We start from the raw sequence: 8,005 nt of genomic DNA, 5'->3' as shown, positions 1-8,005 counted from the left end.
TCCCCCCTTCCCACCCTTCCCTTCCCTCCTTTCCCTCCCCCTTTCCCCCTTCCACTCCCCCTTTCCCCCCTTCCACTCCCCCCTTCCCTGCCCCTTTTCCCCCCGGGGCGTGGACAGGGGAGAGGGGGTAAGGAGAGGACAATCTGCCAAAGGGAGAAATGCATTTGTTCGGGGACTGCATGTACTTTAGGGGTATGGGATGGGGGGTGGTGGATCCCATTCTGTGATGCCTTTTCTGTTGTGACGGGCTCCCTCGTGCATGCCTATGTTTAGGGCGAGCCGAGGAGACCCCTCAGTGCTGACAGTTATATGCTCTACCTCTGTTTTGGTTATACTATTGTTTTTTGTTTCTTTGATGTTACTGATTGTCTTTTATTTGCATACCGGTATCAGACGTGACATTTACCACTGCCGGGACTGGGGGGACTAGGATTCGGGGGCTCCCTCTCCGACCTGTCTACCCAATAACCCAAGTAGGACAGCGCTTTAAACCCAGTGTACATCTGGTAAGCGCTATAGCATAATTGTGCTGTTTTAGTATACCCTTCCTGTACTGTTGAGTGCGGACAACCCTTAATTTCCCTCTCCCCCTGGGGTTGGGGTGCCCGGCCTCTTTTTCCCTTTACCTTTCCTTCCATTTGCCCTTCCTTTCTCCCCCTTAGTTCCCGCCATGCATTACCTACCCAAAACCTACCTTGGTTCAACTTTCTTTGCTTTTCTCTGACGTCCCCCTCCCCCTCCCTGAGGAGCGATGGGAGACTCAGTCAAGGTCACCTCTCTAAACGTTAAGGGACTGAACTCCCCTGAAAAACGGTGGATCCTCCTGGGAAAACTGAACACATCCTGTACTGATGTGGCCTTTATACAAGAAACACATTTTAAAAATACTAACCTCCCCTTTCTATGGTCGAGATCCTTCCCTAAGGTCTACCACTCTACTAACCCCTCCTCTCCATTCTGATCTCTAGCAGGCTCCCCTGGGTTCTCCAGGATTCTCTGGTGGACCCTGGGGGCCAATATCTTTTTCTTAGGGGCCACATTGGAGAGCGCCTTTTTACATTTGCCACTGTGTACGCTCCCAATGATCACCAAGACACGTTCCTCAGAACTACCCTGCACAGATTATGTGACTTTCGGGAGGGCCAATTGATATTAGGTGGGGACTTTAATGTCCCCTTTCGCCATCGGTTGACACTTCTGCCTCTTGCTCCTCGCTCCCTACCCCTCACCTAGGTCTCTATTCTGGCACCTTAATGAGAGCCTCCTCCAGATACCGGAAGTTTTAGCAGATATGACCAGGGAATTGGACCTTTATTTCCAAGAAAACTAAAGCAGGACTGTGACCCGGGGATCATTTGGGAGGCTCACAAGTCAGTACTCCGCAGGGTACTTATCAGGCACGGGGCGCGCATCAAACGAACACGGAAGGAACAGCTTGCTAATCTGTTTCGTGAACTTGCCTCTGTGGAAGCGAAACATAAACATACCCCCTTACGGACCTTAGAGATTGAATTGGGGACACTCCATACCCATATTGCTGTCCTTCTCCATTATAAAGCGAAAGCGGCACTCCAGTTCTGTCGTAAACTGACGTAGGAGTCAGAGGACAAATGCAGAAAAATCTTAGCCAGGTCGGTAAAGGAGTTGAAATCTGGCTCTTACATACCACAGTTGATAGATGAGAATGGCCAGAGGGCCTCTACCCCAACCCAAATAGTTGAAGTCTTTGAAAAATGTTACTCTGATCTCTACAACCTGCCCGATTCAGGGTCTGGACAGGACAATATAGACAGATATGTAACCGGTTCTGGTCTACCAACCCTCTCATCGGAATCACGGGAGTACTTGGAGGACCCGATCACACTGGAAGAAGTCCAGACGGCCGTGGGACCTCCGAAGGTGGGTAAGGCTCCGGGCCCTGACGGATATACCGCACAATACTTTAAGACCTTCCTCCCTATTCTCGGCCCGCGCTTGGTGAATTTATTTAATACTCTGAGCTCAAATGGGGATTTTCCTGAGGATACCCTTAGAGCCCACATCTCGTTGATACCTAAGGAGGGCAAAGACCCGGGCCTATGTGGGAGCTACAGACCCATTTCCCTCCAAAATTCGGTCCTAAAACTATTCTCTAACTCCTCGCCACGTGATTGGCACATCACTTGTAGTCCCTTATACATATTGACCAGTTAGGTTTTATTCCCACCAGGGAAGATAGGGACAACACCACTAAGGTGCTTACCCTGATCCGTAAAGCAAAGTCATCTGGGACCCCTTGTCTTTTCATGAGTACTGATGCCGAGAAGGCTTTTGATCGGGTCAAATTGACATTAATGTTCTCAGTCCTTTGCCATATAGGTCTGAGTGAACGGATGCTGGCATGGATAAGTAAGATATACTCACGTACTTACATTCCACCGGACATTGCGCGTACGTTTATGTTAACTTCCCCCCACCCCTTGTCACTAAGATCCGCAGTTTGCTTCACGGGTGGCATTCTGGCCTCCATTCCTGGTTCAGCAGATGCAATCTCATTAAAATGAACATACTCCCTAAATTTACTTATCTTTTCCAAGCTCTCCCGATCCAGATTCCAGTCCTGTTTTTTAAGCAAGCTCAATCCTTGCTCACTCAATTTAACTGGGCCCACAAAAATCCCAGACTTAAGCGGTCACAGCTGACATTGTCTAAACAACAGGGAGGGTTGGTTCTCCCTAACTTGCGACGTTACTACCTGGCCTCCCATCTGGGCCGTGTATTGGACTGGAATCGAAACAAACTTTCTAAGCTCACTCCCGAATTCCGCTAAGAAGCGCCATGTGGTGCTATAAGTATTTACCCACAGAATTTATGTCACATCCCACTATAGGGGCTTAGTTGAAAGTCAGTCACCTGATCGCTACCCAAAACACACTCACGTCTTTGACTTCCCCCCTATTCCCTATACGTGGCCATCCAACCTTTGAACTGGGGACCCACTTAGAAATTCCAACCTAGATAATGCGTCTAAATTCGTCATTGATGGAAAATGGCCTTCTTTCTCAACCCTAACAGATCCGACAGGGCTTTCCAACTGCCTTTTTGGAGAGCGGCGCAACGACATCATTTTCTCCATTCCATCCCCAATCCTCAAACGTTCGCCCGCCCTCAGACGGAGTATGAGACTCTATGCAGGAGCGAAGGCCCTTTGGCCCACATTCTCTCTCAAACAGATTACCCACACTTAACCTGTCTGTCCAACTGGGAAAAGGACCTTAATTGCTAATTTTCCCCAGCACAGAGACAACGCATTATCACTTTGGCTCTCAAAATGTCACTGTGCACGAAGATACAGGAGACGAATTTTAAACTTCTCACCAGGTGGTATTTGACACCATCAAAGCTGCAGAAATGTTTCTCCTCTTCCTCGAACATATGCTGGAGGTGTGGAGAAGAAGAGGGCACGTTGCTGCACATTTTTTGGTCCTGCCTTAGCTTGGTGGACTTCTGGACAGAGATCCGATGCATAACACAAAAATTCACAGACTTCTCCATCCAGGAAGAGGCTGCATTCTTTCTCTTGCACCATTCACAGATTCCCATTAAGAAGTACAAAAAAATCTATTTTACGTCATGTGATAAATGCGGCGAAATCCTGCATCCCTCTCTATTGGAAAAAATGTTCCCCCCCTTTCATTACTCACTGGCTTAAGAAAATAGAGGACATTAAAAAAAATGGAGGACTTGATCCTCACATCACAAGGTATACAAGAATTTTTTAAACAAACCTGAGACATCTGGAATACCTTTATATTCTCGCTGGAAGGATGTCGCCTGCTATCGCCTTAGTGCTCTGAGCTTTCCTTGACTGGCCCCTTGGACAGTGGCTGCCATCGTGTCTCGTCCCCTCTTCTCCTTTTCTGATCTTTCAACCCTTCTCTTTTCTGCCTTCCTCCCCTATCTCTCACCCCCTCCACCCCCTCTCTCTTTTGGAAAGAGTGGAAAATTGGGAATGACGGCCCCACACCCCCCTCTGGATGGATTATGCCGGAGGGACCTGGGGGTTTGTGTGACCCTGGATCTTGGTACAGTACTTTATCCGTGCCTCGAATCATTGTGATTGATGGAAGGCAGACTCACAGTTGCGAATATACCTGTATCAAGTATTGTTCAGCTGCTTTTTGCTCTGTATTTCTCTGTTGCATTATGTACTCGGGGGACCGTCTTCCCCTATTTGGAGAAAAAATTATATTTGAAAAAAAAAAGAAGCCTACGACACCTGGTATTCCCAGGCGGTTTCCCATCCAGGCATTAACCAGGCCTGACCCTGCTTAGCCTCCCAGATCAGACGAGATGGAACAGATTCAGGGCGATGTGGACGTAGCCGATATCTTCAGGCACTCTCAACTCTCTTGACAAACACCAAGAAAAAAATAGGTCAACGGCCACAACATAAAAAGAAGCCTACGGCATCTGGAAATCCCAGGCGGTCTCCCATCCAGGTACTAAACTGGTCCCAACCCTGCTTAGCCTCTGAGATCAGATGAGATTGGGCTCTTTTAGGGTGGTGTGGCCGTAGGAGATTTCTTCAGGCACTCTCAACCTTGACTAACGCCAATATGGTCACCTTGGGAAACAAACAAAAAAATCAAGTCAACGCCAACAACATGAGAAGAAGTCTACAGCACCTAGTATTCCCAGGTGGTCTCCCATCCAGGTACTAAACTGGTCCCAACCCTGCTTAGCCTCTGAGATCAGATGAGATTGGGCTCTTTTAGGGTGGTGTGGCCGTAGGAGATTTCTTCAGGCACTCTCAACCTTGACTAACGCCAATATGGTCACCTTGGGAAACAAACAAAAAAATCAAGTCAACGCCAACAACATGAGAAGAAGTCTACAGCACCTAGTATTCCCAGGTGGTCTCCCATCCAGGTATTAACAAGGCCCGACCCTGTTTAGTCTCTGAGATCAGGCGAGATCTGGTGCTTTCAGGGTTATGTGGCCATAGGCGAGCTCTTCAAGCACTCTCAACCCTCTTGACAAACACCAAGATGGTCACCTTGGTAAACAAACAAAAAAAAAAAAACAAGTCAACGCCAACAACATAAAAATAAGCCTTCAGCACCTAGTATTCCCAGGTGGTCTCCAATCCAGGTACTAGCAAGGCCCGACCCTGTTTAGCCTCTGAGATCAGAGGAGATCGGGCGCTTTCAGGCTTATGTGCCCATAGGCAATCTCTTTGGGCACTCTCAACCCTCTTGACAAATGCCAAGATGGTCACCTTGGGAAACAAGCGAAAAAAAAACAAAACGAATCAAGGCCAACAACATAAAAAGAAGCCTACAATAACTGGTATTCCCAGGTGGTCTCCCATCCAGGTACTAACCAGGCCTGACTCTTCTTAGCCTCCAAGATCAGACGAGATTGGGTGCTTTCAGAGTGCTCGGACTCTTTCCCCATCACTAATGGGACGAGGCAGGGGTGCCCTCTGTCTCCCCTAATTTTTATTCTGACACTGGAACCACTTATGTGTCACGTTCGGAATGACCCGAATATTACTGGCATATCCAAACCCTCGGCACACCACAAAATTGCGGCGTACGCTGACGATCTAATTTTTTTCGTCTCCAATCCACACATTTCGCTTCCCAATATACTCGTGGCTCTCCGGCGATACGGCAGCCTATCAAACTATAAAATCAATTGCACCATCGGCTGTATTGAATATATCGGTCCCGGATGGTGAGGCCAAGAGGCTATGCTCCGCTTTTCCATTCTACTGAGCTGAAAAATCTATACGTTACCTGGGCGTTGACATCGCAGCGGATTTGGTGCAATTGTACCCGCTTAATTTTCTTCCTCTCCTGAATAGACTGAAATCTGATTTGGGAAACTGGCATGATTTAACACTGACCTGGTTCGGGCGCTGTAATGCATTCAAAATGACGGCCCTCCCGCGGATCTTATACTTGTTCCAGACATTATCGATCCGGTTACCCCCAATCTTTTTCAGACATCTGCAGGTGCTGCTCCGGGACTTTATTTGGGCGCGCAAACCGCCCAGAGCCCGTTTGCAATTGCTTGCCAGACCAAAGGACAAGGGGGGTCTGGGTCTCCCAGATCTGAGACAATACAACAGAGCGACTCTGCTAGCGAGAGTCGTTGATTGGCATTGTAATGGCCCACACAAGCAGTGGGTGGAGATGGAGATTGAGGATGGATCCATTCCCCTATTGACCTCCCCGTGGCTCCTGTCCTCCCTACCAAAAGACCTCAGAGATCACCCCGTAGTGGGAGCTACGTTGGCTGTTGTGCGGAGGTTGTTCCGCTGCACACACATTGCTCCCCTGCCATCACCAATGACTCCGGTTATAGGTAATCCAGACTTCCCACCGGGATTTACCAACAAGAAACTGCGACAGTTGACAGTGGTGGGGAAACAGCATCTGGGAGAGGTGTGGTCCTCGGGAGGGCTCCCGACCACGCAAACTGTCGCCGAGCTTTCTGACCCTCCGCTTGACTTGTTTAATGCTTATCAACTTCGTCACTTTCTTCTGGCCATACAAAGGGCCCCCTACACTCCTAGAGACCTGACGCCCTATGAATCCATCTGTCACAAAAAGGAACCTGTGCAACACACCCTCTCCCTCCTGTACAACCTATTAAGTAGTCAGGAGGAGGAGTCGACCCCACCATTTATCCACAAATGGGAGATTGCATTTGGCATCACATTTACCCCACAACAGATAGGGAAGATCCTGACATACATACATAAAGCTTCCATCGCAAACCAATATCAAGAATCAGGATACAAGATAGTCTCACGCTGGTATAGAGTCCCATACCTTCTGAATAAAATGAATAGATCAATTCCGGATGTTTGTTGGAGGTGCAATTCAGATACGGGGACCATGGGACACATTTTCTGGGCATGCCCGGCCTTGAGGAACTTTTGGGTGGAGGTGACCGGGACAATAAAAACAGCCTGTTCGAAAATACAAAAAAACCCTCACGATGCAACTCCTGAACGCCGCCCGGGCCTGCATTCCCACACTGTGGAGGCAGCCTCAGCCCCCATCCAAGGTGCTGTGGTATTCCAAAGTCAATCATATTCTCCGGATGGAAGAATTGACCGCCACCCTTCACAACACTGAAGAGGCATTTAGTGTTACATGGAGGCCCTGGAGGTATTTTACTGGTACTTGAGACTACATTTGGGAGGTGAGCAGCGCCCCTGTCCCAGAAAACGACTGAACATCTAACGTTTACCTACGTAGGCCAAGTCTGCCCTGGGTGGCATTCCCCCCCTTCCCTTTTTGTCTTTATTTTTCTTTTTTTCCCCGCCGCCATCCCCCCCCCCTCTTCTCTCTCCGTCTTTGCACTCTCTTCTTCCCCCGTCCTCCCTTTTGACTATGCCTTGTCTCCTTACTAGCCTTTGGGACCCAGAAGAACCCCAGGGTTCTGGACACGACCGGCTCATATTTTACTCTGGTTCACGTAGGTCATGATAAGCTGGCTCGCTGTGGTCCCAGTTGTTCTCCATGATTACATTTGTCCGAACGGAGCTGCATTAGTTATACTGTACTACATGTCGGAGGTGGGGTTTCTCTCTTTTCTGCATGAAACTCCAGGACTCCCCTCTGAGAACCCAGAGTTATTTGGCTGCCTATTTTTTGTTACCATGTAATTGTGACCCTGGGTCATGCTGTATGGTTGACTGTTATATTTATGTTGTTCTACTTATACTTAATAAAAGAATAAAACAAAAAAAAAAAAATAAGTCAATGCCAACAACTTAAAAAAAAAGCCTATGGCATCGAGAAATCCCAGGCGGTCTCCCATCCCGGTACTAACCAGGTCCCAACCCTGCTTAGCCTCTGAGACAGGGCTGGTGCAAGGATCGTTGACACCCTAGGTGAAAACCTAATTTTGCCACCCCCCCCCCGGCTGCGCCCATGACTCCACCTTACCCTGCCCTTGCTACACATGACCTATCTGACCCCTACACTGACCCCCTGACACATAA

The 8,005-nt window shown here is 48.6% G+C and overlaps 4 pseudogenes; all 4 read right to left on the bottom strand.

Annotated features, from left to right (window-relative positions):
• Positions 1 to 4,246: 4,246 nt before the first annotated feature.
• Positions 4,247 to 4,365, bottom strand: LOC143958843 (5S ribosomal RNA; annotated as a pseudogene).
• Positions 4,366 to 4,440: 75 nt separating this feature from the next.
• Positions 4,441 to 4,560, bottom strand: LOC143958782 (5S ribosomal RNA; annotated as a pseudogene).
• A 95-nt stretch (positions 4,561 to 4,655) lies between these two features.
• LOC143958596 (5S ribosomal RNA) lies at positions 4,656 to 4,775 on the bottom strand (annotated as a pseudogene).
• Positions 4,776 to 4,870: 95 nt separating this feature from the next.
• On the bottom strand, positions 4,871 to 4,989 carry LOC143958758 (5S ribosomal RNA; annotated as a pseudogene).
• Positions 4,990 to 8,005: the final 3,016 nt, after the last annotated feature.

Source organism: Lithobates pipiens, unplaced genomic scaffold (genome assembly GCF_037356315.1).
Source record: "Lithobates pipiens isolate NorthernLeopardFrog02 unplaced genomic scaffold, aLitPip1_a1.2 Scaffold_61, whole genome shotgun sequence".
NCBI lineage: Eukaryota > Metazoa > Chordata > Amphibia > Anura > Ranidae > Lithobates > Lithobates pipiens.
This window is presented reverse-complemented; position numbering and strand designations above follow the sequence as displayed.